Below are 23,437 nucleotides of genomic sequence, written 5' to 3'. Positions count from 1 at the left end.
GTAGATAAATAGGGACCGCTTACTGGGGGGAAGGTAAACGGCGTTTCCGTGTGCTGCGCTGGCTTGCCAGATGCAGCTTTGTCACGCTGGCCACATGACCCGGAAGTGTCTCCGGACAGCGCTGGCCCCCGGCCTATAGAGTGAGATGAGCGCACAACCCTAGAGTCTGTCAAGACTGGTCCGTACGGGCAGGGGTACCTTTACCTTTACCTTAGTATGATAAGTGATTGGGGGGGCAGAGGGGGAGGGAACTAATCTGGATCCTTCCCAACTTGGCAAGGCAAAGAGACTTTTGAGGCCAGCAATTTGTCTTAAGTTTCAGGTTCCGGGAAATACTAAATATTTCAGGATCACCTAGAGCAAAGCAGGATGAAATTTGCTTGGGAGTGGCAGAATTTCTTGCCGCGCTTGGGCTGGGGGGTGGGGATGATATCGATGGAGAGGAGCAAAGAAGCCCTTTAGAAGTACAGTGGTACCTCGGGTTAAGTACTTAATTCATTCCGGAGGTCCGTTCTTAACCTGAAACTGTTCTTAACCTGAAGCACCACTTTGGCTAATGGGGCCTCCTGCTGCCGCCACGCCGCCGGAGCACGATTTCTGTTCTCATCCTGAAACAAAGTTCTTAACCCTAGGTACTATTTCTGGGTTAGCAGAGTCTGTAACCTGAAGTGTATGTAACCTGAAGCGTATGTAACCCGAGGTACCACAGTATTATATCTTCTGTTGTGAGCACGCATTTGAAAAAAGGTTAGCAATGAAGCATCAAAATACTGTAAGAAGCAGAGACCATTTAACAACGCAGGAAAGTAAGAACATTACACCCCGCAGAAACAGGAGATTTACGGCACAACCCTGTGCTTGCCTACTCAGAAGTAATTCCCACTGAGGCTGTGTACGTGCCATAATCCAGAGAGCTGTAGCTTATCTCCTGACAGAGCTACATTCCCCAGCACACTTAACAAACCACAGTTCCCAGGATTCTTTGGGGGAAGTGATGTGCCGTAAATGTGCTTCAAATGTACAGTGTACACACAGCCTAAGTTCAGTAGGACTTAGAATCATAGAATTGTATAGTTGGAAGGGACCACAAGGGTAATCTGGAATCTCAGCTAAAGACTTGTTGTTGTTGTTTAGTCATTTAGTCGTGTCCGACTCTTCGTGACCCCATGGACGAGAGCACCTCTGTCTTCCATTGCCTCCCGCAGTTTGGTCAAACTCATGCTGGTAGCTTCGAGAACACTGTCCAACCATCTCGTTCTCTGTTGTCCCCTTCTCCTGGTGCCCTCCATCTTTCCCAACATCAGGGTCTTTTCCAGGGAGTCTTTTCCAGGGAGTCTCTTTCCAGGGTCTTTTCCAGGGAGGTGGCCAAAGTATTGAAGCCTCAGCTTCACGATCTGTCCTTCCAGTGAGCACTCAGGGCTGATTTCCTTCAGAATGGAGAGGTTTGATCTTCTTGCAGAGTCTCCTGCAGCACCATAATTCAAAAGCATCAATTCTTCGGCGATCAGCCTTCTTTATGGTCCAGCTCTCACTTCCATACATCACTACTGGGAAAACCATAGCTTTAAGTATACAGACCTTTGTCGGCAAGGTGATAGTCCCAGTTAAATGTGTATAAGGACTGTAGTCTTCATATAAGAACTGAGCCTTTCTGCATGTGTGAAAGAGCGTCTCACACAATGTATTGTAATCTGCCTTCCCACTTCAAGGAGCATGTCACTAAAAACATTTCAGACCTGCATTTAAAGATTATTTAATTGCATTAGAAGCTGGAGCCAGGCTAGAGAGGAGGTTGGATCTTGGGGTGACAAGGGAGTCAAATATATTCTGAAGGAGGAAAGGAGCTGAATGGTTGTTGTTTGTTTTTGTTTTGTCTACATAGTGGAAGATATATATAGTAGTACCTCGGGTTATATACACTTCAGGTTACAGATGCTTCAGGTTACAGACTCCGCCAACCCAGAAATATTACCTCGGGTTGAGAACTTTGCTTCAGGATGAGAACAGAAATCGATTTTCGGCGGTGTGGCGGCAGCGGGAGGCCCCATTAGCTAAAGCGGTGCTTCAGGTTAAAAACAGTTTCAGGTTAAGAACAGACCTCTGGAATGAATTAAGTTCTTAACCCGAGGTACCACTGTACAGCAGATCTCTGTGTCTGAACTAGCTTTCTCAGGCAGGGCGTTTGAGGAATGGAGGCAAGTATTCTTGAAGACAAGAGATCAAGTTCTATGGCTTATTGACAGTGGTACCTCGGGTTAAGAACTTAATTCGTTTTGGAGGCCCGTTCCTGAAACTGCTCTTAACCTGAAGCACCACTTTAGCTAATGGGGCCTCACGCCGCCGCCACGCGATTCCTTTTCTCATCCTGAAGCAAAGTTCTTAACCCAAGGTACTACTTCTGGGTTAGCGGAGTCTGTAACCTGAAGTGTCTGTAACCTGAAGCGTCTGTAACCCGAGGTACCACTATATTTAAAACAAACACATCGTTGGGTCCAGAGGTCACCTAACTAAGTGTTCTTTAAAGAAGGCAAATGTGAAATTGCGGGTTTTCTAACAATAAGCGGCAACTTGTCCCTAAGGCTGGGTGTCACACCTGAGGACTGAAAAATCCCAATTTTAAAAATGGGATTCAGTTGCTGGTCTAGTCAGCTTTGCATAGAGGATACCACCCTGCATTTTGTCTTGCAAGGGTTGAGTTTGATTCATATCATTCATCTCTCTTCCTCTCTCTTTAAAATTAGATTAAGCTGGTCAATGTCATAAATGTTTCTTCTAGAATAAAACGCCTCTGAGCAAATGGGCAATCTCTCTTTGCTTTTGGGTGGCTCTCCTTGCAACATATTTTCCCCATTAACTTAGTAGTAAAGTCAATTGGCAGCGATGAATCTTCTTCATTAATTTCTTTGTTGGCAAACTTTATCTCTCTTTCGTAATTAGTGACTGGGTGGAATTTGCTGGAAGGAGGGAGGATGATGGTCTCTTGTGGTTTGAAATCTGGAACTGATGTGAATGACGCTAAAAGTTAATTTTGTCATCATTAATGATGAATAAGATTTTCCTTATGTTTTCACTTCAAGAAAAAGGAAAAGAAATAATGGAAAGTTAAGTCCTATTTGTTTGTCCTGTATTTTTATGGTTGGGGATGGGGAGATAAACTTGGGAATTAGGGCCATATGTTTCAGCTATAGATTAATCAACCAAGTTTAAGTTGATTTACTGATGGGAACTTCCCCCCTCCTCCATGTTAACAGGACCAGGTTCTAACATAGTGTTGTTGTTGTTTAGTCGTTTAGTCGTGTCCGACTCTTCATGACCCCATGGACCAGAGAACGCCAGGCACTCCTGTCTTCCACTGCCTCCCCCAGTTTGGTCAAACTCATGCTGGTAGCTTTGAGAACACTGTCCAACCATCTCGTCCTCTGTCGTCCCCTTCTCCTTGTGCCCTTCATCTTTCCAACATCAGGGTCTTTCCCAGGGAGTCTTCACTTCTCATGAGGTGGCCAAAGTACTGGAGCCTCAGCTTCAGGATCTGTCCTTCCAGTGAGCACTCAGGGCTGATTTCCTTAAGAATGGATAGGTTTGATCTTCTTGCAGTCCATGGGACTCTCAAGAGTCTCCTCCAGCACCATAATTCAAAAGCATCAATTCTTCAGCGATCAGCCTTCTTTATTGGTCCAGCTCTCACTTCCATACATCACTACTGGGAAAACCACGGCTTTAACTATACGGACCTTTGTTGGCAAGGTGATGTCTCTGCTTTATAAGATGCTGTCTAGGTTTGTCATTGCTTTCCTCCCAAGAAGCAGGTGTCTTTTAATTTCGTGGCTGCTGTCACCATCTGCAGTGATCATGGAGACCAAGAAAGTAAAATCTCTCACTGCCTTCATTTCTTCCCCTTCTATTTGCTCGGAGGTGATGGGACCAGTGGCCACGATCGGCAAGGCAGTGATCCATGAAGGGGAACATAGTGTAGTCCCCCCTAAGTACAGGACTTACTGCAGAATCCTATGGATAAATAATAAGAGGGGGCAAGGCACTATTGATCTGGTCTGGGGCCTGATACATGCTGGATCGCTCAATGCCCCAAAGAGGATTGATGGCCTTGCACAACCCTAAAGTTTTGCATCAGGGTTGGGGAGAGGAAAAGCCAATGTAGGCAGAGTATTGCTTGCACCGCCTCCTTCTCCCCAACTCCCTGTCATCCCTACCACCCCCTAACAAGTTTAATAACACCCCCCCACACCTTTCAAGTGTGTTACAGGCCACTCCAATCTCTGCCAAGTGGTAGCAAGATTCCAGGGGCCTTGGCACTTAACCAGGGCTTGTGTTCCTTTAAAATGAGGCATAGCGGAGACTGTAGTGTCTTTAAGATATATGGTTTTATTTATACATATATACAACTTAGCCTTGATGGAGGGAGGGCAGAGCATCACGCCCCAAGGGTGCCTCCTCATAACTTCAGCAAGCTTGGGTCCAGCCATTCTCCCTGGTCTTTGCATGCAGGTTCCTCTAGCCCAGGCACAGGCAAACCCGGCCCTCCAGATGTTTTGAGACTACAGGGAACATCATGCCTGACCACTGGTCCCGTTAGCTAGGGATGATGGGAGTTGTAGTCCCAAAAAACATTGGAGGGCCGAGTTTGCCTATGCCTGCTCTAGCCAGCACCACATGGAGTTCTGACCTATCCCCTCATGTAAAAAGGGCCAGCTTTTTCCCCTGTGGTGACACCTCTCCAGACCACACCCACTCCCGAGTCACATGCCCTCTCCCCATGCCACGCCCCTTACCAGCCTTGTGTCACACCCTCCTTCTGACTCTCAACCAGTGTTCTTCAAACCTGGGTCTTCCAGCTGCTGTTGGACCACAACTCCCATCATCTCTAGCTAGCAGGACCAGTGGCCAAGGGATGATGGGAGTTGTAGTCCAACAGCAGCCGGGGACCCAAGTTTGAGGAGCACTGCTCTGAATATCACACCGGTCTCTGAACTGTGATAGTACCTGTTGCTCGCTTGGCCAAAGGACAGAGAGGGTTCGTGTATGAGTGTAGAAACTAGCCCATTTGTTCAAAGGTAACATGACCTTTCACTGTTTTGCCCCAGACCCCACCCATTGCTGACATGAGGCTCCTGGGTGCTTTCCCAGGAAGGAATGCAGCCCGTGGAGCTCAGGACTATTGATCTGAATGCAATCTCAGGCTGAGGACCAGGGATTTTTTGTCTCCGGCCATATGAGAAGCATTACACGGTGCAAAGGCCCTTGAGTGACAGCTCCCTCGGAGCAGCCTGTGTGAGTCAGCCCTGAGCTATGCGTTTCTGAGTAGGTCAACTCTGGTTTAGGCAATAAGTTGCAGCTCCCGGAAGGATTGGATTAGAGAGGTTTAAAGACAGGGCTGTGGATCTGCTCAAACCTTAGAGCCACCCAAGGCCAAATGGGACAGAGCTTCAACACAACAGGGGAGGTCTCCGGCCTTAAAAGGCCAGTTACTCATCAGCAAGCATCTCGGATGGGGCGTCCCAAGAGCAAACTCCTTGGGTGTAACTTATTTCATACCCTTACTGGAATATGATGCTAGCATGCAAATAACATCCGATGGGCAGTCAGCGGAGAGAGGCAATGTCGTGTGGCCTCCAACTCAATCTTCAGTCGGCACCTTATAAAGCTTAGAAAGGCATTTCTGTCCGATGGCCCTTTAAGACGGGAAAACAAAAGTGTTAACAAATGAGCTTTTTGTCATTTATTCAGCCTTCTTTTATTGCGCATCTGAAAAAAAAAAAAGACTTCTGGAAGCCCAGAACGTGGAAGGGCTACATCAAGGAGGCCCCAACATGATACCACAAGTGTCATAATAATAATAATAATAATAATTTTTATTTATACCCCGCCCTCCCCAGCCAAGGCCGGGCTCAGGGCGGCTAACAAGCAATAATAAAAACAAGTTGAATGAATACAACTTAAAAAAGAAGATTAAAATACAAGATTAAAATATTGAAACATTAAAATATTAAAATGCAGCCTCATCACAGGAGAAAGGAAAAAGAAAAAAGAAAGAGGGGCAGGGAATCAAATTGGCTCCAAGCCAAAGGCCAGGCGGAACAACTCTGTTTTACAGGCCCTGCGGAAAGAAATCAGATCCCGCAGGGCCCTGGTCTCATGAGGCAGAGCGTTCCACCAGGTTGGAGCCAGTGTTGAAAAGGCCCTGGCTCTGGTTGAAGCTAATCTAACTTACTTAGGGCCTGGGACCACTAGGGTGTTGCTATTTATGGACCTTGAGGATCTCCATGGGGCATACTGGGAGAGGCAGTCCTGTAGGTACGAGGGTCCTAGGCCGTGAAGGGCTTTAAAAGTCAAAAGCAGCACCTTAAATCTGACCCTGTACTCCACCGGGAGCCAGTGCAGCTTGAAAAGCACTGGGTGAATATGCTCCCATGGCAGAGACCCCGTGAGGAGCCTCGCTGCAGCATTCTGCACCCGCTGGAGTTTCTGGGACAGATTCAAGGGCAGCCCCACGTAGAGCGAATTACAGTAGTCAAGCCTGGAGGTGACCGTCGCATGGATCACTGTGGCCAGGTCGGGGCGGGAAAGGTAAGGGACCTTTCATGAGAAGTAAGATGCCATATATTTAAAGCACCCCTCCAGGTGCTTTAAATTCTAAATTCTAAATTCTGCAGTATTTCTTTGACACAATAATGGTGCATTCGAGCTGTACTTATACTGGACCATCACCATATCATTCTGCCTTATTACTTCTTTTGCCATCCTTCCCCAATGTTACTGCATTATTGCTGTCTGGAGAGGCACTCTTGCACTTTAGCACATCAAAAGTGTGACTAAGAAATAAACTGGAGCATTTGTGGCAGGGTTGCCATATCCCCCCAAAGTGAAAATCTGAGCAAAGTGGTTGAGCCCACATTTCCATACGTCCAGATTTCCCCAGACATTTTGTGGATTCAGCAAAAACCTGCCCCGATGCCATTTTGCTGAACAATTCCCTGGGAAAACCCAGATTTGGTAACCCTACTTTATGGTATAATACTAATATTTGCACACCTCCTCTGTAGACCTCAGGGTGGTCCGCAAAATAAAATTACAATATAAAAATACGAACAACAACAAAACAATAATTCCCCCTCCCACAACACATAGAAAAGGGCATCAGATGTCAATCAACCCAAAGCCTGGTTTTTGCCTGGCACCTAAAGGTGTACAATGAAGAGGCCAGGTGAGCCTCCCTGGGGAGAGCATTCCTCAAATGGGGAGCCACTGCAGAGAAGGCCCCGTTCTTGTGTTGCCACCTTCTGGACCTCTCATGGAGGAGGCACACGAAGAAGGGCCTCAGAGGTTGACCTCAGAGTCCAAGGAGGTTCATATGGCGAAAGACGGTCTTATAAAAAGTGACAGGACTTCGTCTGGAAGTGATGGGAGGTGCAGTGGTTGTAAACGAAGCAAGATGGCCGCCCTGGAAGATTGGAAAGCACAAACAGTATTAACAATGGGATTGCGTACTGGGATCCTACCGCCACCACGATCCTGAACAATCATTTCCGAACAGCAAACAGGATGTATCACAAAGGACCCAATGCCCAGGAAAGCAGCAGAAAACAGGTACTTTACTTGCTTGGCATTTTGCATTGAGCAAAATACTGGTGGGGCATCAGACCTTTTTCTGGAACCGGCTTACAAAAAATAAAATAAAGCACCAAGTGGGGGCAACTGTACTATAGCTGGACCAGTTAATTTGAGAATTTTGCTGATGCTCGTTTAGATGCTGAAGGCAATGCATTAGGAACTGATGGCGCCTGATTATTATCCAATCAGTTCCTGATGCAGTATCTGCGACATCAAAAGCTCTGCAGGGTACACGTTTGTGTGTGTGTGTGTGTGTGTGTGTGCTTGTGTATGAGAGAGAGAGAGAGAGAGAAAGAAAGAAAGAAAGAAAGAAAGAAAGATAGATCGCTCTATTTCCAATGTTCAGGCAGTGAGTGCTGTTCCTTACATTGCCATAACAGCACCACCACCCATGCCCAGACTCAGGGGAACCTCAATCTTTGCAGAAAGGGCAATAAGTTTTTTTTTTGGGGGGGGGGAACACAAAGAGACATGGAGCTCAGGGAGTATGTTCAATGGTCATGGAATGCTGACAAAAAACCTTGAAAAAGAAGGGGGAACGGAATGGAGTGGCTGAAATCCCTGCATTGCACGCAGCAACATTTTGCTGCAGCTCCCACTTGTTTTAAACTACTGCCACAGTGCACAATTTACCATTTGATTGGGTGTGTTGTTCAGGCACTTGTTCGTCCACCAGGCTGGGAGGACTGCTTCCCTTTCGGAAATACTCACTATCGACTACATTAAAGAAGGTGGCGGTCGGCTGTTTTGCACTCACTGTTGTTTCTGGTTGATAAAAACGTATGGAGGCAATAAGCCCTTTAGCTCCAGAAAGTAAGAATCAGGATCAGGCCAATGACCAGTCTAGTTCAGCATCCCATTCTCACAGGGACCGACCAGATGCCTGTGGGAAACTTCCTGTCAGGATTTGAACACAAGACCGCTATCGCCTCCTGCGGATTTCAGCAACTGGTATTCAGAAGCACTGTGGCCTCCAACTTCCCCCCGTTCTATCCTGTGCAATGTTCCTTCGACCTACCGTTAATCCTGACATATACATACCTCCCAAGTGCCCTGGGGGAAAAGGACATTCAATATTTCTGCATGAGATTGCTGGCCACATGACCCGGAAGCTGTACGCCGGCTCCCTCTGCCAGTAAAGTGAGATGAGCACCGCAACCCCAGAGACATCCGTGATTGGACCTAACGGTCAGGGGTCCCTTTACCTTTATACATAACGCGGGTGGCGCTGTCAGTTAAAACACAGAGCCTAGGGCTTGCCGATCAGAAGGTCGGCGGTTTGAATCCCCACAACAGGGTGAGCTCCTGTTGCTCAGTCCCTGCTCCTGCCAACCTAGCAGTTCGAAAGCACGTCAAAGTGCAAGTAGATAAATAGGTACTGCTCTGGCGGGAAGGTAAATGGCGTTTCCGTGCACTGTTCTGGTTCGCCAGAAGCAGCTTAGTCATGCTGGCCACATGACCTGGAAGCTGTACGTCGGCTCCCTCGGCCAATAAAGCGAGATGAGCGCCCAACCCCAGAGTTGGTCATGACTGGACCTAATGGTCAGGGGTCCCTTTACCTTTACCTTTATACATACCTCCCAAGTGCCCTGGGGGAAAAGGACAGCCCATTTTTCTGTGTGAGATTGCGGCAACCAAGTTGGGTGCCGAGATCTTGCGTGCTCTCACACCCTGAGAAAAGCATTTTTGGGGCGCCTCACAAGATCTTGGGATGCGGGTGGCGCTGTGGGTAAAACCTCAGCGCCTAGGACTTGCCGATCATCAGGTCGGCGGTTCGAATCCCCGCGGCGGGGTGCGCTCCCGTTACTCGGTCCCAGCACCTGCCAACCTAGCAGTTCGAAAGCACCCCCGGGTGCAAGTAGATAAATAGGGACCGCTTACCAGCGGGAAGGTAAACGGCGTTTCCGTGTGCTGCGCTGGCTCGCCAGATGCAGCTTGTCACGCAGGCCACGTGACCCGGAAGTGTCTTCGGACAGCGCTGGCCCCCGGCCTCTTAAGCGAGATGGGCGCACAACCCCAGAGTCGGACACGACTGGCCCCTACGGGCAGGAGTACCTTTACCTTTACCTTTACACAAGATCTCACCCCCAAAGCACTTTTTCTGAGCTGAGAGTGTGGAGCGGATCACATGACTCACCATGGGAAAAAGTTGGATGGTATGCTCAACATCTTCAACATTATCCTGGTCACCTGTCCTATCACGTCTCACCTTTTCCTTGCAGAGGTGATGAAGGCAACAGAGAGGGTTCCAGTTCATTTGGCAGAGTTGGGGAATGAATGGTGACTACATGTCCCATCATGCCCTTGGGGGGAATGGATGGAATTAAGAGTCACGTTCGCACCAAGGCATCCTGGGAAATGCAGTCTTTCCTCCCTTGTTCTCTCTGGCAGGGAAGTGATAGCCCTCCTACCACTGCCTCCCCATTCTCATGTCCCATGTAAGGCTTTTTTGGGGGGGAGGGGACTTTAATTAATAATATCTCAATCATAAAACCCTCCAGGCGATGTACACAGTACAATTATTGACACAGAAGCAGCCCAAATCCACAAAGCCATTAGAAAGCAAGGAATGCGCACACACAAGATAACCAAGGATGAGACACAGATTAGAATCTGAGGAAAGAGATTGCTTGTTAAGCGTCACTATACGGCATGCTCATTTGCCAATAAAGCTACACGGATTTGCAAACAAATAAATAAACTGTCCAATTTTATCTCTGGAGGGGCTTGCTGAAATAAAAAGGCCTTTGGCAGACGTCTAAAAACAATCCAGCAAGGGCGCCTGCCTAAAGGTGGCAGAGGGAGGTGAAATTGATGAAAGAGGTGGCAGTTTTTTGGTGGGCAGTTCTTTGGAGAAGCACCCATCCCTCAGGTGTGCACCCTCACAGCAAGTGAAGGGTGGTCCATGAGGACGAACAGGGTGCCACCCCACCAACACCAGTCAGTCCCGAACCAGTCCAGGGGTTGGCGCTGTCACTTTTCAATTAGCAATAATTGTGCAGGGACGGACTTTGGTGCCCTGAACAAGGCCAAAACCTGGCACCTGCAAATGGATCTTCTCAATTATGGACCTTCTCAATTGTGTGCACCTTCGGCATGGCACCCTGTGCGGGGGAAACCACCTGTGGCGCCCTAAACCCAGTGCTGAATGGCACCTCGGATTAACCTTGTTGACTACGATTCTGCCACTGTGCAGAATCTTTAGCCTCATGTGTTGCCATGGTAGAACTCAGAACAGATGAGGGTGAATTTAGACCAAGCAGGTGACACCTGTCATTGCCTCTGGCGCCACCTACTGTTGACCTCCCTGCTTTTCACCCCACGGGTTCCAGCAGGCAGCAGCCAGCCTGTTCTGCAAGCCCCTGTTTTGGAGGGTAGGGGAACATAAGGATGCATGATTCCTCCTTACTCTCACAGCCTACTTCACACACTGATTATTATTGCATTAGACCAGCGGGTCCCAAGCATTTTTGTGCCATGGCCCCCTTGGTTCCACAAACTCACCCCCAGTGCCCGCTACCCCAACCTATAAAAAATCATTATTCAGAATAGCGGTTTGCATGACCCACTAAGGAAGGTAACTGCACGATAAAATTCGAAACAGTGACAATCAATTGCATGTTGACTCAAATTGCAGTGGAAAATATTTAGTTTAATTAATTCAACAGAACTGATGTCCTCGATCTAGTGATATCAGCTTTTCAAAGTCCAGCAGCACCTTGCCTCTTAGTCCCCCCCTAGGTAATCCCACTGCTTTCCAGGGGGTAGTACCGCCTACTAGCTCAGTTGGTAGAGCATGAGACTCTTAATCTCAGGGCTGTGGGTTCGAACACCATGTTGGGGGAAAGATTCCTGCTTTGCATGGGATGGACTAGAATTCAGCCACGTCCAACTCCAAAGAGACTGTAATCTACTCACATTATAAAAATACTGGCTGTGATTTACCCATTGTTATTGACCGGTGAAGTTGTTAAGCTTTTTTTTAGGGGAGCCAAAGCTTTTGTGATGGCTTGGGATTTGGACTCGGAGGCTGAACCTGAGGAATCCCAGCCTGCACAGGATTCCCCGCCTCCAGAACCAGCTGAGTCGGGGCTGGGGCCTGAGCCTGAAGGGTCCTCACCTGTGCTGGATCCTCAGGTGCAGGCACCAGCTGAGTCTGCTCTGGCTCCTGAGATGATGGAAGACCTATTGCCTGCAGGTGCTCCACTCTCAGCCCCGTCAGAGGAAGCGGAGGTTGCCTCTGGGTCCAGTAACCCTCCAGCCTCTCCTGAGCTGCAGAGGCTCAGGGCAGAGAGGCGAAGGGAACTAAGTTCCTGCAGGAGGAGTGCTCGCCTCCAGGCCAGGAGAGGCGAGTCACCAGAGGATCAGGGCCGCCCTATGCCACGGGGCAGATAAAAACCAGCCAGCCCCAGTCCCAAATTGCGAGAGTAACATTGTTGGTAGCCAGTTCCTGCCTGCACCCTGTCCTGCCGGAGCACCTGACCTCGCCCGACTCCCTGCCTTGAACCCAGCTTCAGCTTTGACGGACGGCCTCAATACTGCACCCTCAAACTCGGACTGGACTCGGACCACGCCTCACGGTTATCCCACGGGACCAGCACAGCTTTCTTTGGGGGCTGGAATCACTAAGCGTCTCACGATCTACCACGATCTACCACAGACGTCCGGTGATCTACCGGCAGATCACGATCTACCTGTTGGACATGCCTGGACTAGATGATCCTTGTGTGGATGCTTCCAACTCTTCTATGATTCAAAACACTTCCTTAATTTTTTCCTTTGGAACAGTATTTCTGCCTCTACAAGCTATGCGGAGGGGTGAATCAGTTCAGTTCAGTGCCTGTGGGTGGAAGACCTGATCTAGGACAAGTTAGTCAGCAAATGTTCAGATTATTTCAAGAGATGCTTCCCGTAAGGCAGGAAATGATATACAGTGTCCATAGGGGCTGCTTCCCAATTCATGGAATGCTTGAAATTTGACAGCCCAGAAAGAGAGAAAGGTTTTCAGATCTGGGGAGCATTTGTTTCCGCTTAGGATTTAGCGCTGGCTCCTGTGGTATCTTGAGATGCTATCTGCACACAAAACCATAATATCTACGGTTGTACAAAGTTGTTTAGAATGTGGTAGAACTGCTAGTAATATTTTGCTGTTGGGGTGTGTGGTGTGGTGAGGCAAAGAGATCTCCCTTTACAGAACGGAAGACAAAGCCATAGGCTTATCGAAACGTTTGTAGACTGGACAATCATTCACAAACATAAAATAAAAATACATTTTGTATCCATTTCCACAAAGAGCCAAGCATCAGTTTGAAGCATGCTTTCTGTGGGTTGAGGGAAAATGAATTGCAACTACATATGCATGAACTGAGCTGATGAATATATTTCCAAGATATTGCTAGAGTGGATTGAGTTCCCAAATTTAGACAGGGCACTTCATGATGTGCAGAAGTCAATGAAGTCAAACGCCGATCTTGTGCGTTTGAGAGCGGCTGTTTTCCGTGCAAAGGGATCTTCTCCGGCTCCGTGATCTTCCGTGGGCGCATGATCGATCCGCCAGAGCAACGCAATTGCCGTGTTTAGCATAATCCCAGATACCACTGTGAGTGGGTTCGTTAACTGCTCACAGTTGCCAGCTGAGATTACACCAGCTCACAGCCATCTGTGGAATCTGGCCACAATTCTGCTCACAACTTCGACAACGCCTTGTTCCAGGTTCGAAAGCTCTGGCAGCTAACATGGCATTAGGGAAGAGCTGGATTAAGGTGGTTGGGCACTATGACGCAGTTCCCTCCTTCCCCACCACCCGAAGAGATGCATAATTATTTTTTTTTTAAAAAAAGAGAATATCAAGGTAAAATTTGTTTTATTTTACTGCATGTATTTAAGAACATAACATAATGTGCCGGCTCCCTTGGCCTGATAGCGAGATGAGCACCACAACCTCATACTCGCCTTTGACTAGACTTAACCGTCCAGGGGTCCTTTACCTTTGTTGTGGTGCCTCCTTATAACGTTCAACCATGGCTCAGAGGTATGTGCAAATGCAGTCATGATCTCTCGGTCTAAACTTATTTACAGGGTGGTTGTTGTTCCGAGCTCTTCCGTTGTAGGACACATTTTTGCCTTGGTGTTTCCTTGATCTCTTATCGGAGTACAGTGGTACCTCTGGTTGTGAACGGGATCCGTTCCGGAGCCCTGTTCAAACCTGGAAGGAATGCAACCCGTGTCTGTGCATCTGTGCACACACGGGTCATGATTCGCCGCTTCTGCGTATGCACATGACATCATTTTGCGCTTCTGCGCATGCGCGAGTGGCGAAACCCGGAAGTAACCCTTTCCGGTACTTCCGGGTCACCGTGGGACGCAACCTGAAAAAAGTACCATGAAGCAAACGTAACAAGAGGTATGACTTTACATTTGAAAGCATTGTTGTCCCTGAGACTGGATCAGTAAGAATAGTCATTTGATCTGAATAAGAGTCGCCTGATGCGCCAAAGCGTTTGGAGGGTGTTGCAAGTGTCAAGCATCTCCCTTCACAGCGCTACATTCTGGTCCAGTGGTATTTGGCACGTGCGAAACAGCAAAACCGCGAAAAGAGGAGCTCGTTCCCTTGAGTGCCTTATTTAGTTCATCTCGGGTAATAAGGAATGCAGCGAAATGTGAGGGAGACGTTGAGCTGGTGGTCTTGGAAGAGGTTTACACACAAACAGGGAAAGAACAACAGCTGTAGTTGCTGCAATGTTTTATTACCGCTGACCCCAAATTACTATTACCCTGCGATGCAGAAGAGGGCCGAGAATCTGGATTTGAGGGCCAGGGGAGGAAATGGAGCACAACAGAGGAGGGGAATGACCTAGAGACGAAGCTAATTGAGGCAGAAAACCAAATCCCCTCCCCGTTGCAACATGCTCACAGCAATAAATTAATTCTGTGGCAGTTTTACTGGCACCCAGGGGCGGACCTACCATAAAACTGATGAAGCTTGAGCTTCGGGGCCCCTCAGCATTTCAATGCAAAATTTAATCTGCATTAAAATGCAAATATTTGGGGCAATAACCTCATGCATATATTGGGTGCACGGGTGTTATACTGGCACATACAGGCCTTCGAAATTGTTCTACGTTAGTTCTGTAACGTAGTCGAAAAGAGTTTGAGTAAAAACGCTGCGGAGGTGAGGGTGGGAAATCAATCTCCGGAACAAAATTGTTCTGTAATTATTCAATTTGAAAAAATTCGGAAATTTAATTTAAAAAATTACATTCGCAAAAATGTTTCATGTTAGAGAAAATTGCATATAAAAATATTGCTAAACACCAGCCCCAGGGTGGTGCTGTGGGTTAAACCACAGAGCCTAGGACTTGCCGATCAGAAGGTTGGCGGTTCGAATCCCCGTGACGGGGTGAGCTCCCGTTGCTCGGTCCCTGCTCCTGCCAACCTAGCAGTTCGAAAGCACGCCAAAGTGCAAGTAGATGAATAGGTACCGCTCCGGTGGGAAGGTAAACGGCATTTCCGTGCGCTGCTCTGGTTCGCCAGAAGCGGCTTAGTCATGCTGGCCACATGATCCAGAAGCTGTATGCCGGCTCCCTCGGCCAATAGAGATGAGTGCCGCAACCCCAGACTCGGTCACGACTGGACCTAACGGTCAGGGGTCCCTTTACCTTTACCTTACACACCAGTCCCAATCTTGACAGCAATGTGAGATTTCAGGGAGTTCCAGGTATGCTTAACTCTGGGTCTGTGTTTCTGTTTGGACAATGAAGCACAGTGAAGACCCTGATGTCTTTATGATATTGGTTTCTTTACGCATATATACAACCTGAGCCAGCCGTGATAATCTGCACCAGCATTTTAAGGGGGTCCTGCTTTTCTCCTAGGCTTGCCTTGCTTTCCAAATCCCATCCCAGTTTGCTCTCCCCTCGCTAAGCTAAGCGCTGGCCTCTTTTAACACAGGCAAAGGTCCCTCTCCCTTAGATCCTCTTGCTGTGTGGATGACCCATCACTCCAGGCTAACACCTTAAAGGGCAATTAGTTGACTCCATTGCTTTCTAACACATGCTGATTTCAAGAGATTAGCAAGGTGTCTAGTACACAGTGTAGAAGTTAATAAGTCTTTCACACATGTTAATTAAAGGATGAGAAGCAGCTAGCGCTCAGCTCAAACACACAAGGGACACACTTTTAAATTCTTTGTTGTGAACCGCCCTGAGATCTACGGATGAAGGGTATACAAATTTAATAAATAAAAATAAATAAATTTAAATCCCAGCACCTACAAACCTATGGCAATGTATTTTAGGAGACGTGTTTCAAAAATGATCATGAATTTTCAAGTTTGCTTCACACACACATGCACACACGCACACACACACACACACACCCTGTTTTGAATGTGTAGCTGAAATTCAGATTAGAATAATAATGATCAGTGCTTTTTTCTGGGGGTACACATACCCCTAAGCATTTTATGAATCTTTGTACTTTTGTCCATTTACAGTGGTACCTCCGTATAAGTTCGTCCCGTCCAGCGTCCACTTCGGCGGACGTCCGCGCCAAACCCAGACGTACCGGAACGGGTTACTTCTGGGTTTGCTGCTCGCGCATGCTGAACAGGAGCATCGCTCTGGACTGTAAAAGTGTTCATCAAAGCTGACTTTCTTTCTTTTCTTTTTTACAAGGACTGCAAAATTTGTCCAGTTCACATTGTCAAATTGGCACTCCCTGCACCGATATGCAAACCAAAGCCCAGTTAGCCTTCAGAAATCGCACTCCTGAATTTTGCAATGCGCTTCTCCAGCCAAAAATTGCCTACACCAAATAAATATGGTAGGTGTTCAAAGGAAGTGTGCACAGGAACACACACATATATATTATATCAAGGGGAAAATCCTTGCTGAAATGTGTGTAATTGAAAAAGCTGCATAAAAAGTGTGTGGTTTCTATGGAAACTTCTAAAAACCCCCCATTAAAAATAAAGAAAAGGGGGCAAATTGAACTTGAGATAGTAAAAACAAATGAGAAACAGAGAGAAGCACAAACTGACAGATTTGTCTGTCCCTTGTTTGGCATCGCAAATCCGACAGAAGAATGCCCTGATTTTGGCTCCGGGAGACAGAAACATCCCACAAGCGATAAACATTTCCCAAGCCAAGTCTTCCTTATGACATTGAGCTATTCTGTTTCCCTTATATTACTCAAGGTTGCTAAAAAGGCATAAAAAAGATCTTTGGCCACAAGCGGCATGTTGATGTAGTAAAACGAAGGACGTGGAAACAAAAAATAATAATCCTATTTTTATGTTCTTTGCCCCCCAGGTTGAAGTTCAGGGTTAACAGCTGGAGAGATTCTTACGTGCCAACTTCAGAGCACAGCTGTGTCTTGTACAGCATATAAACTCCTTCTGCTAAACATTTGTAGCCTTCAAGGAGGACGTACTTTGCGGTCGGAGTTTAATAACAGCAGGGTTCAAGGAGGCATTTTGAAACCCACTGTCAGATCCCAGAACCATGTGAAGAGGCCCTTAGCTTCTTATAACTTGTCCATCTCTCCATGTTTGAGAAAGCCCTCAGCAAAGACCCTTCTGGAGGGACCAGGTCTCTGTTGTCAGGCACCACTGGACTTACTGAATTCTGATTGACAGCAAGAAGGTGTAGCCACTAAAATCTGCCACATTTGGGAAGGCTGCCCAACTCTAGTCAGAGCACTAGATAAAGGAGGCTAGGTGCCAAAGAGTGAGCCAGCAGAAAGTCCTATCTTCAAAGTTGGAATTAACTCTTTATTTGCAAAAACACAATCTTCACACACTTGGCTGAGTGTCAGCCTAGGTAAAGGTAAAGGACCCTGGACGGTTAAGTCCAGTCAAAGGCGACTATGGGGTTGTGGCACTCCTCTCGCTTTCAGGCCAAGGGAGCCGGCGTTTGTCTGCAGACAGCCTTCCGGGTCATGTGGCCAGCATGACTAAACCGCTTCTGGCGCAACGGGACACCGTGGCAGAAACCAGAGCGCACGGAAACGCTGTTTACCTTCCTGCCACAGCGGTACCTATTTATCTACTTGCTCTGGCGTGCTTTTGAACTGCTAGGTTGGCAGGAGCTGGGACAGAGCAACGGGAGCTCGCCCCGTCGTGGGGATTCGAACTGCCAACCTTCTGATCAACAAGCCCAAGAAGCTATTTGCAAAAACACAGTCTTCACAGACTTGGCTGAGTAGGTCTGGCCCCATGAATCAGTTGCCAAGACTGAAAGTCCTTGCCTCCCTGCAGCCATCAAAGTCCCTTCCTCTTCATGGCTTTCCCCCTAGCGATCAGAGACTGCGCCTGCATGCAGTCTGCCGTGGCTCTGCCCTTTTCGGCCCTCTTCTGGTTCTGGGAGACCAGGGAGGAGGAGAGCTTGTTGCATCAGGAGGGGGAGATATCCTGGCTTCATCACCAGCTGGACTCATCTCTGCCTCTCTGCCTCCAGAGGAGGTGGGGTTGCAGGCTTCACGGTCCCTCCACGTGCGATTGGGGGGTGCCTGGCTGCATCGCCCCCTAGCCGGCCAATCGGGTTGGTCCGGGAGTGTGGCCTGCCCTATAAAGGCAGGACGCAGCCTGGGATCTCCCTCTCTGTCCGCTCGCCAGCTGTTCCTGTTTTCCCACCCTCCTGCCCTATAAGGTTTTCTTTCTTTGACCTTGCTATGCACCTCGGTTGATCGCCGTTGAGGGGCCTGGTAGGAATTTTTCCACTTGGCAAATTGGCCAATTGGTTTTTCGCCTACCTCATAGCAAATCATCACAACTTTCTGGGTAATGGCGGTTAGGCATTGGTATAGTTCTGTAGATGGAAGAGGGGAGGTAGCGCCATCACCTCCCCCGCATATTGAAGGGTAGTCCGTTAATGGATTCTGGGGGGCGTGGCCCTGTCCGAAGCCTAGGGAGGTGAGGGCCTAAGGCACGCCCCCTATCGGTGACCCCGGGGGAGTTCCTAGTTGATGTGCATCAGCAGGACTCCCCCTGCTGGTGATTAACCCTTCCTGGACTTCAAGCAGACGGGCTGGAGTCAGATATAGTCGGTTAGGACCAATGCCTAAGCCAATACCGCTCATCACCTGTAACTGATAAAGTTGTGGCCTTTTTTAGCCCATTAATCTTAATAATTGTGTCATTATTTCGACCTGGGGGCGGGTCAGGAACTCGCCATGCAACTCTCAAAAAGTTTGACTTCACTCTTGAGGGCATACTCTTCCATTGTCTCCCGAGACAGATGGATGCCAACAACCGAGACAGATCACTGATCCATGTAGCTCAGTATTGTCTACGTTGACTTGCAGTGATCCTCTAGGACTTCAGATGCCGGGGATGGAACTTAGGACCTTTTCCATGCAAAGCAGATGTTCTACCACCAAAATGATGGAAGATGCATCACTTAAGAGTTGGTGTGTCCTGCTAAGATTACACAGTTTCAGCCCATACCAAAAGGTGGAAATCCTACCTGCAAACATCCCAGAAGTCAGGTTCTTGCTCCTGTATAATAAATCTTGCCAAAATTACTTAATACCGGCTGCCTTTTATGGCTGTGGGTGCTATCATAGTGGGGTCCTCTTCCAGAGTAACCCAGTTTAACAGAGCAAAAATAGAGCAACGTAAGTGAATTGTTTGCTGCGCAACTGTGAATTTATCAGCCCTTTTGGCAATACATGCTCAAGGTGCACCCTGGGATTGTAAGGCCTCCAGATCGCGGAACCTCTACAGGTAGCTGTGAGATCGCTGTCATGCCATCACATTTGCCTGCAGAGATTTCTCAGTCTGTGACTTGGATCCAAGCTTGCGAGGTCACGAGGCCAGTCCTTCTATTCATACATCATCATCTATTTATTTATAGCCCGCCCCTCTGGCTGGGTTTCTCCAGCCACTCTGGGCGGCTCCCAACAGAATATTAAAAACTCAATAAAACATCAAACATTAACAACTTCCCTCAACAGGTCTGCCTTCAGATGTCTTCTAAAAGTCAGATCGTTGTTTATTTCCTTGACATCTGATGGGAGGGTGTTCCACAGGGAGGGCGCCACTACCGAGAAGGCCCTCTGCCTGGCTCCCTGCAACCTTATTTTTCACAGGGAGGGAACTGCCAGAAGGCCCTCAGAGCTGTCCGGCCTGGACGACAGTGATGGAGATGCTCCTTCAGGTATACCAGGCTGAGACTGTTTAGGGCTTTAAAGGTCAGCACCAAGACTTTCAATTGTGCTCGGAAACGGACTGGGAGCCAATGTAGGTCTTTCAGGACCGGTGTGATATGGTCTCAGCGGCCACTCCCAGCCACCAGTCTAGCTGCAGCATTGTGGATCAGTTGTAGTTTCTGGATCACCTTCAAAGGTAGCCCCACGTACAGGGTGTTGCAGTAGTCCAAGCGGGAGATAACCAGAGCATGCACCACTCTGGCGAGACAGTCTGCGGGCAGGTAGGGTCTCAGCCTGTGCACCAGATGGAGCTTATAAGCAGCTGCCGTGGACACGGAATTGACCTGCGCCTCCACAGGCAGCTGTGAGTCCAAAATGACTCACCTGGCTGCGCACCTGGTCCTTCAGGGGCACAGTTACCCTACTCAGGACCAGGGAGTCCTGCCTTGTTGCTTCAATGGCTCCCGTGAGATCTTGAGATGGCCTGTTTGGGCCACCCGCAGAGATGCAACCCCCAAGAACGCAGGTGGGGAAGACCAGAGAGCTGCAATATCCATGGCAAAATGTTTTTTGCTTCAGGGACTCAGCATTTCCAACTATTCTGACTCTTTCACCCAGGATCATTCTGCACCATCCTGTTGGATATTTCTGCTATATCTGACCTGTCAGGGGACTGCCATCGGAACAGGGAAGGGAGGCAGAGGGGCAGTTGGGTTACAGGGAACCTCTGAAAATCTTGCGAAGCAATTCCTATTCCTGTGGTGGGGAAAGCAACACCTCCAGCGGGGAAGAGGGGAAGGGACCAGAAGATGCTGCTGGGAGCCCCAGTGCCGCACCTCGTCAGTCTGATGGTGGGGAAAGCCACACCTCCGGGGTAAGGGAGGGGAAAGGGCCAGAGGATGCTGCTGGGAGCCTCAGCACCACTCCTGGTCAAGCTGGCCAGGAGGGAAGCATGCCTCTTTTCTTGCCCACCTTGTGCAGAGGTGTAAAACGCAAAGAAGGAAGGAAAAGGCTGGGGGTGACTAAGCTCTTATGTTGGGGGAGGACCCGGAAACGACCACTCCCAGATCCTGCTAGCGATTGAGGCAGACATGAACTTGTGGTTCTGCACTGTAAATAGTTTTGCACCTAAATAAAACCTGTAAAAGACACGTCAGAGTCCTGACTGGTTATTCATGAGCAACCACAATTGCCATCTGACATAACCTTTATATGAGAAGGCCCTAAGTAACCAATGTTAAGCTGCTGTCCATTCTACTAAATCAGTGCTTCTCAAAGGCTGTGGTGTGCCACACTGGTGGGGGAGGAGAGAATGACCAGCATGGCAGGAAAACGCAAGGACAATCAAAGAACATTTAATCATTTCAGTGTAGCATTATATAATCTCAAAACAATTGTTTTCTTTTTTCATTTGCGGAATACGAATAGATATATTTTCAAAATGTCAGCAAATGATTCCGAGGACAACCCTGCTCGTGTTTTCCAACGTATTTCTTGTCAATAAAAAAATCCGAGAGCCATTTTTTTGTTCTGAAAGTGTGGCCTGAAGAAAAAAAATGTTCGAGAACCACTGTATTATAAATGGGATATTTATGCATCTAAAGGAAAGGGCTGTTTTCACGATGCTAACTTGGAGAGTTATCTGCTGCGGGAGGTGCAGAGAACACCCCCTTTGAAAAAGACAAAACCCATTGAGAACGAACAGGGGCCTATTTGTGCGGCTGACTATTAGTTCACAATGATCTTCCACAATGGCTATTCGGCAACAGCTGGCCCACGTCTCCTGCGGACAAAGCCTTGGTGGGGCCGGAGACCCCCTACGGATGAACCGTAACCGTTGCCTGGGCAACAGTTAACCAGCACGTGTTTCATTGTTCCCAACTGTTTTCCCCAGGATATTTACAGGTGGCAGGGGATTCCCTTTTCCGAAAGAGGGGTCGCAACCTTGCGAACTTTCAGATGTTTCAACAAATTGGGGGACAAAAACAGCATTTCCCCCCTTTTCAAGTGGATTAAGTAAATCTTATTAGAGTTCATTTAGGCAGCAGATGCAAGGCACAGCGTGAGCTCTTTCGCTTGCTTTTTAAAAAATTATTATTAAAAAAAGTATTCAGTGCAATTTGCCAGGACGCTATCATCAAATTTGGGGGGTGGGTGGGTAGAATCATAGGATTGTACAAATGGAAGGGACACCAAGGGTCATCTAGTTCAACCCTCTGCAACGCATAAGACTAGGATAGTTTGTGGCTTTTTCAACAGAACTGAACTTCTGGGCAAACTGATATCCAGAATTTGATATATGAACATTGCAATCTCATGCATGTCTACTTAGGAGAATCACTCACAGGTAGGATTGCAGCTGTAGGCTGTGAACATTTCTGTTGAGATCACACAAGTTTTCTGATTCAAATGCATCCCTCCCTTTGATAGAATACCACTTTCTTTTCTATCGTTTTCCAGTTATGTATGGATGTATATACAGTGGTACCTCGGGTTAAGAACTTAATTTGTTCTGGAGGTCCGGTCTTAACCTGAAACTGTTCTTAACCTGAAGCACCACTTTAGCTAATGGGGCCTCACGCCGCCACACGATTTCTGTTCTCATCCTAAAGCAAAGTTCTTAACCCGAGGTACTATTTATGGGTTAGCGGAGTCTGTAACCTGAAGCATCCGTAACCTGAAGTGTCTGTAACTCGAGGTACCATTGTATTTGAAAGATTCCTAACTGCCTTTCAGCTGAAACTTTCACGGCATCTCTCTGGGCTGTACAGAAGGGGGGGGGGGGAAGCTTCACAACACAATTCACATTAAAAAGCAAGCCTTTCAGTCACACAAAAAACAGTAGCCAAAGCAAACCCGTAAATTTAAAAAGCAGCAATAAAGGTTGAAACCAGAAAAGGCAAAATTGAAACGAACCTTTAAAGGCCCAGGAGAGGGGGAGGAGGAGTCTTTACCTGATGCCAAAAGGAAAACAAGCCAAATGTCCTTGGAACAAATAGTGCACAACTCAAGGGTGCCACCACCGAAAAGGCCCCGTCTTTGATTGCCAACCATTGTACCTCTGAAGGGGGGGGGGCGGGGGCATCAGTACTAAGCAAAGTTGTGCAAATGCTGGGGCCCACAGGCCCCAGAGGACCCACTGTGGCTGACACTAGCACCCCAGGGTTGTTCCTTTCGTCAAACAAAGCATTTCTTAGGAGATTGAATCTGGTATTTATATGCAAAGCAGGCTACAAAGCTATGGCTCTCCACCCCCAGTTGATAAATATAGCAAAAGCTGGGTGTATTTTGCTTCTTCCTTTTTAAGCCCAATAGAAAAATCTAAAACGTTGCCATTGCAAGGGAAGTAATAGTGCCACTGTATTCTGCTCTGGTCAGACTTCACCTGGAGTACTGTGTCCAGTTCTGGGCACCACAGTTCAAGAAGGACACTGACAAACTGGAACGTGTCCAGAGGAGGGCAACCAAAATGGTCAAAGGCCTGAAAACAATGCCTTATGAGGAACGGCTAAGGGAGCTGGCATGTTTAGCCTGGAGAAGAGGAGGTTAAGGGGTGATATGATAGCCATGTTCAAATATATAAAAGGATGTCATATAGAGGAGGGAGAAAGGTTGTTTTCTGCTGCTCCAGAGAAGTGGACACGGAGCAATGGATCCAAAC

General features: G+C 47.9%; 1 long non-coding RNA gene across 2 annotated transcripts in view; it reads right to left on the bottom strand.

Moving 5' to 3' along the window:
- Positions 1-5,846: 5,846 nt before the first annotated feature.
- The window catches only part of LOC114594891 (uncharacterized), a 77,447-nt gene continuing 59,856 nt past the window's right edge, over positions 5,847-23,437 (bottom strand). For both annotated transcript variants that reach the window (XR_003706108.2, XR_003706107.2), the window contains exon 3: positions 5,847-7,456. This is a non-coding gene — a long non-coding RNA (uncharacterized LOC114594891). The remainder of the gene's footprint in view (positions 7,457-23,437) is intronic.

This window comes from Podarcis muralis, chromosome 3 (assembly GCF_964188315.1).
Source record: "Podarcis muralis chromosome 3, rPodMur119.hap1.1, whole genome shotgun sequence".
Classification (NCBI taxonomy): Eukaryota; Metazoa; Chordata; class Lepidosauria; order Squamata; family Lacertidae; genus Podarcis; species Podarcis muralis.
The sequence above is the reverse complement of the archived record's forward strand: the minus strand, read 5'-3'. Positions and strand labels throughout refer to the sequence as shown.